Here is a 7,070-nt window from a genome sequence, read left to right on the forward strand (position 1 = left end):
TCCAGGAAAGGTGCAAAGCTACACAGAGAAACCCTGTCTCGAAAAACAAAGCAAAACAAAACAAAAAAAAGAAGGCTTAAATCCTTGCTGGTAGCCCAAAAAATACAAATAAAAAGTAATGAGACTCCTTTCTCCATTTTGAATACTATGCCAGAATTCATCATCTAGGAAGTGCTACTCTTGGATTTACTTTGCATGAAATACTTCACCTCTCAAAAGTCATCCTAGCCTGCACCTATAAGGAACTCACAGGCTGATAGAAGAAATCACCGTGTAAACAACAACAGTTGAGTAATAGGAGATAAATATAAAAGGTGAGAGGTCTAGTCTTTTGTAGGAGTTCTTTTTTCTTTTCATTTTTAATCTCTTTTAGAAAGATTCATGGGGTTGGGGATTTAGCTCAGTGGTAGAACGCTTGCCTAGCAAGCGCAAGGCCCTGGGTTAGATCCTCAGCTTAAAAAAAAAAAAAAAGTAAAAAGAAAGATTCTTTTATTTACTATGTATAGTGTTCCTGCACACCAGGAGAGGGTGCCAGATCTCATTACAGATGGTTGTGAGCCACCATGTGGGTGCTGGGAATTGAACTCAGGGCCTCTGGAAGAATAAACAGTGCTCTTAACCTCTGAGCCATCCCTCCAGCCCTTTTGTGGGAATTCTGCAGCAATGATCCCCTCCCCCTCTCCACCCCACTTCCACCCCTTCCCCACTGCTGTCAAGCTGCCTGTTTAAAGGACTGAGATAGACCTGCATCTGATGCAGTCAAAGAAGCAGTCTAGGATTTGAAGTATGACTAGAAGTTTTCCAGAAGAAAGGCAGTCAAATAGAGAAAAGAATATTGGCTTGCATGGAGGTATAAAACAAAACCAGATTTTTCAGAAACTAGAAATTAAAATTCACCGCTGTGGGTGGTGGCTATTAGAAATGAAAATGTGTGTAAGGCCAGTACATTAAGGTTGGTTATAGACCATTGTGCCTGAAGCTGTGGTTTGGGACCAGACCAGTTATAAAAATATCCAGCCTAGTCCTGTGCTCTGTTTTCCATCTTCCTTAATCTTCCATGTTTATGGTTTGTACCTGCATGTGTGTCTCTGCCACCTGTGTGCAATGCCTAGGGAAGCCAGAAGAGGGCGTTGGATCCCTGGGACTGGAGTTAGAGTCCCTCCCCTTCTCCCACCTCCTCACCTCCCACTCTGCCCCCATCCACTCCTCAGAGTGGGTAAGGCCTCCCCTGGTAGTCAACAAAGTCTGGCATACCAAGTTGAAGGAGAGCCTAGCCCCTCCCCATTGTATCAAGGCTGAGCAAGGTATCCCACCACAGGGAATGGGCTCCAAAAAGTCAGTTCACGCACCTGGGATAAGTCCTGATCCTGCTGCCAGGGACCCCACAAACAGATCAAGCCACACAACTGTCACCCACATTCACCGGGCCTAGTTCGGTCCCATGCAGGTTCCGAGCTGTCGGTCCAGAGTCAGTGAGCTCCAACTAGCACCGGTCAGCTGTCTCTGTGGGTTTCCCCATCATGATCTTGACCCCCCTCTTCTTCTTTTTGGAAAAAAATTTTTAATTTATTTTTTGAGACAGGGCTGGATGTAGCCCCGGCTAACCTTGAACTTGGCCTCCTGCTCCCCGTGTATTCCCAGCACTGGGGTGGTAGACCTGTGCCAGTCTGCCTAACTGTCCCTGCTACTGTAGAACACACTGAAGGAGCACTAAAATGACTCATATCCAGTAAATGTAGGGCTTCTTTGTTCAGTCGCTATTAATCTTTTAAAACAGGGCTGGGGAGGCGTTTCAGCCTTTCAGAGCACTTCCTGCCCTCCAGGAGGCCCTGAGTTCAGCTCCCAGCACCCACATCAGGCGGCTGACAACTGCCTGTAACTCCATAGGATCTGACACCCTCTGCTGGCTTCTGTGGAGCCTACACTCACATTCCACACCCCCACACAGACACTCACACACAGGTATGAGAAAAACAAAACAAAAAAATCTTCTATTTAGTCAGGCGTGAGGCAGAGCTCTGTGAGTTTGAGGCAACTCAGGCCTACAGAGGGAGTTACAGGTCACCCAGGGCTGCATGGTGAGACCCTATGTTAAAAAACAAACAACACAAAACAAAAATGACAAAATCTTTCTAAATATTCTTGGTGTCTGAAATTTTCACCATTTGATGAGTATCAGATATCAAATAACATCAAACTTTGAATAGCGTTATAGTTATTTCTTTTTTAAAAGTTTATGCATAAGGGGTTGGGAATTTAGCTCAGTGGTAGAGTGCTTGCCTAGCAAGTGCAAGGCCCTGGGTTCGATCCTCAGCTCCACAAAATATATATATATATATATATATATATATATATATATATATATATATATATGTGTATGGATGTTTTACCTGCATGTGTATCTGTGCACCATGTGTGCAAGGTGCTTTTAGAGGTCAGAAGAGGGCGTCGGGTACTCTGGAATTGACATTACAGATGTGTGAGCCACCATGTAGGTGCCGGGACTCTAACTGAGTCTACCACCCCAGTGCTGGGAATACACGGGGAGCAGGAGGCCAAGTTCAAGGTTAGTCGGGGCTACATCCAGCCCTGTCTCAAAAAATAAATTAAAAATTTTTTTCCAAAAAGAAGAAGAGGGGGGTCAAGATCATGATGGGGAAACCCAACAGGACTGGAAGAGCAGCCGGTGCTCTTAACTGAGGAGCCCTCTCCAGCTGTTCTTGTTTCTTTATAGCTGGTTAGAGAGCCGGTGGCACCATAAAGATTCTAACGGAGTGGAAGGGATAGGCTTGCATTTAGGAGAACGAAGGACTATGGGTTTCCAAAACCCTAGGAAGGCCAACAAGATGGCTCCCAGGGCAACTTCCAGGACCTACGTCCTTGACCACCTGCCCAAGTCTCGGGCATCCACATACAATTACTTTTCCCCAAAGCGGGTGAGACAGAGAGCCATGGCTCAGCGAGTCAACTCACCTGCTTCTGAGCCTGAAGACTTAATTTCATTCAGGTGACTCACATGGTGGAAAGAGAGTCAGTTCCTGCAAGCTGTTCCCCGGGCCTCCACATGTGCTTCCTCCCCTAAATAAATAAATTTAAAGAAGTAACTGAAATTTTTAAAAATTAGGAAGGAAAGCATGAAAGAAAGTCAAAGTCTTTGTCATTTGAAAATGCCAATCAGAGTGTCAAGGTGCTGGGTGGCGTCAGTGGCGAGGGAAAGGGCAGGTTGAAAAGACAACACAAACGCAGTGGGATTTGGTGATCGATTGGTTCACTTACAGTCACCAAAGAGTCATCGTCTTCAATTCTGTACAATTCTTGTTTGTTTGTTTTTTTCCGAGACAGGGTTTCTCTGTGTAGCTTTGGAGCCTGTCCTAGAACTCACTCTGTAGACCAGGCTGGCCTCGAACTCACAGAGATCTGCCTGGCTCTGCCTCCCGAGTGCTGAGATCAAAGACGTATGCCACCACCACTCAGCTAATCCTTTACAATTCTTTTTTTTTTTTTAAAGATTTTTTTTGATTTATTTAATTTATTATGTATACAGAAGAGGGCACCAGATCTCATTATAGATGGTTGTGAGCCACCATGTGGGTGCTGGGAATTGAACTCAGGACCTCCGGAAGAGCAGTCAGTGCTCTTAACCTCTGAGCCATCTCCCCGGCCCTCCTTTATAATTCTTAGATCCAAACATTGTGATAAATGATTTTTCCGTAACTTACTTTCTGGGGGCTGGGGATATAGCTTCATGGTGGAGTGCTTGCCTAGCTCATAAGAGATAATTTTTGGTCTCCAACATAGAAAACAAACAACCAACCAAAACCAAACCCATCTAGTCTGCCCAGAACTCATTTTACGACAGAGAACTTGAACAAAACCTGCAGAAGTACACTTTAATTCATCCTCTTTCATTTGCCTTAGCAGCACTACTCATAGATATTATTACAGAAACACTGACTGCGCTGTCCTAGATGACATTAGGACTGCTCTTGCCAGGCAGTGGTGGGGCACGGCTGTAATCCCAGCACTCGGGAGGCAGAGCCCGAGGGATCTCTGTGAGTTCGAGGCCAGCCTGGCCTAGAGAGTGAGATCCAGGACAGGCACCAAAGCTACACAGAGAAACCCTGTCTCAAAAACCAACCAACCAACCAAACAAACAAACAAACAAAAAGGATTGCTCTTTTATATAGTGAATATGCCCATGTTATCCTTCTAAATTAAAAAAAAAAACAAAACAAAACTCAAGCGTATTTACCATCCATATTTCACACCTATGTACCCATCAGTCTTGGCCTGAGTTCTTTTGGCTATTTTCATAAGTGAGAGCCACCTGCAGATAATGAATATTCATCAGAGCTTTTGCTATATAAAATGCTGAAGGTGATTCTTGAAATGTTTTGAACAGTATCTTCAGTATTAAAGACACAAGCCGGGTGGTGGTGGCGCACGCCTTTAATCCCAGCACTTTTGGGAGGTGGAGGCAGGCGGATCTCTGTGAGTTCAAGGCCTGATCTACAAATAGAGTTCCAGAACAGCCAGGGCTGTTACACAGAGAAACCCTGTCTTGAAAACAACAAAACATAATGAATAAACAAAGATACAGACTTCGCACATTACTAACACTTATTTGGGGTCGGAGTGGGGTGTGTATGGAGAACTACTCTCAGTACACCTCATCTGCACATGGCAGTAGCGAGTGGTCAGGGATCTTATGTGCTTACTTCCCAAACCTGAAATTGGTTCACCTGTTTTTGCCATTCGTGAGAACACGAGAGAAAGCCCGTCAGTGGAAATGAGGACCTGACCTGGAAAGGTGGCGTGGGTCTGCAGTCCAGCTCGTGGGAGCTGGGGTGGGAGGTCAGGAGTGCCAGGCCATCCTTAGTTACAAAGGGAGTTTGAGAGCCACCTAGGATTACATGAGAGGCCTTGTATCGAAATAAAATAAAAGAAATAAAACCAATTCAGGCTGAAGAGCTGGCTGAGTGTTTGTAGCGGAGGACCCAGGTTTGGTTCTCAACACCTTAACAACTGTCTGTAACTGAAGTTCCACGAGGTCCGCAGACCTTTTATGATCTTCACAGGCATTACATGTATATGGTGTACTAACATACATGCAGGCAAAACAGCCATACACATTAAGTAAAAATAAAAATAAGGGCTGGAGAGATGGCTCAGAGGTCAAGAGCACTGACTGCTCTTCCTGAGGTCCTGAGTTCAACTCCAGCACCCACATGGTGGCTCACAACCATCTATAATGAGATCTGGTGCCCTCTTCTGGTGTGCAGGCATACATGCAGACAGAACACTATACATAATAAATAAATAGATCTAAAAAAATTAAAAAATAAAAATAATAAAAATAAAGAATAAATCTAGAGTCGGGCAGTGGTGGCACACGCCTTTGATCCCAGAACTTGGGAGGTAAAGGCAGGCGGATCTCTATGAATTCGAGGCCAGCCTACTCTACAGAGTGAGTTCCAGGATAGGCACTAAAGCTACACAGAGAAACCCTGTCTCAGAAAACCAAAAAAAACCAAACAAACAAAAAACAAACAAACAAACAAAAAAAACCCCCACAAAACTAAAGCTGAGCATGGTGGCCCACGCCTTTAATTTCAGCACTAAGGAGGCAGAGGCAGGCAGAACTCTGTGACTCTGAGGTCAGCCTGGTCTACAAATCCAGTTCCAGGACCAGCCAGGATACACAGAGAAACCCTGTCTAGAAAAACCACAAATAAACAAATCTAAACAAACAAACAACCCAAAAGAACATAAAAACCAAGAAATGAAGAAGAAAGGGCCTAAAAGAAAAAGAAAGTGTGCCAGGCTGGTGACACATGCCGGTAATCCCAGCACTTGGGAGGCAGGAAGGATCCCTGCAAGTTTGATATTAGTTTATACAAGTTCCAGGACAGCCAGGGCCATATAGCCAGACTCTATCTTAAAAAATGCACATATATAAAATCTATATATGTCACATGCATTCTCATCCATATATCTACATACACAAGTGCATTGCTAGAATTTACTTTTTAAAAATAGCTTTGACTTACTTCAATACTGAAAAGATAGTGGAGACTTTCCATATATCTGCATCCATCTCCCCCTTATTATCTTATTATTATGTTAGGGTATAATACTCATACATTAAGAAAAACAAGCTTAGCCGGGTGATGGTGGCACACGCCTTTAATCCCAGCACTCGGGAGGCAGAGACAGGTGGCGTTCGAGGCCAGCCTGGTCTACAACAGAGTGAGTTCCAGGACAGGCTCCAAAGCTACAGAGAAATCCTGTCTTGAAAAACAAAAGCAAAGCAAACAAACAGAACAAAACAAAAACAAAACAAAACAAAACAAAACAAAAAAGCTTATGTAGTGGGTAGCTGTTGCAGCCTTGACCTTGAAACACTGCCCCTAGTGTGACAGCAAGTAACTGCCACATCTGCCCATGACCTGCCCCTGGGGTGTGGCAGAGAGGAGACCCCCTTAAGACCCTAGGTGCTTACATGCTTGTCTCCCCTGTCCCCCTCTTCCTCCCCCTCCCTCTCTCCCTGTCTCTCTCCCTCGTGGTCCTGGAGGCTGGACTGTAACCTCATCCCTCCCGGATTCTGTAAATGACCCCTTATTGGCTGTAAGTTACCCCAGAAATAAACCCCTCTTGATTACCAGATAAACTATGTGGAATTGCCCCGTTATTAATAGTGATAAGCTTAAGATTTTACTTTTTAAAAGTTATCGGTTATGTCTTGATATGTGCACACACGAATGCAGTGCCCCTGGAGGCCAGAAGAGGGCGTCAGAACCACCCAAAGTGGGGGTGCTGCAAGAGCTGTACATACTCTTTTAACTGTGGGGCCAGATCTGCAGCCCCGAGTCACAGTTTTGTCCATAGTTACTGAGCTCGAATCTCAGTTTTTTTGGTGCATTAGGCTCCTTCCCACTACACGGCTTAACTTTTGTAGGCCAGGCAGAGTACGTGTACATAAAAAAACATGAGGCTCTGAAGGTGGGCAGGGAAGAGGGGACTCATGCTTGGAATCCCTGTTTTGTTTCTTCCGGCTTGTGCCCCCCCGC

Source organism: Onychomys torridus, chromosome 20 (assembly GCF_903995425.1).
Source record: "Onychomys torridus chromosome 20, mOncTor1.1, whole genome shotgun sequence".
Classification (NCBI taxonomy): Eukaryota; Metazoa; Chordata; class Mammalia; order Rodentia; family Cricetidae; genus Onychomys; species Onychomys torridus.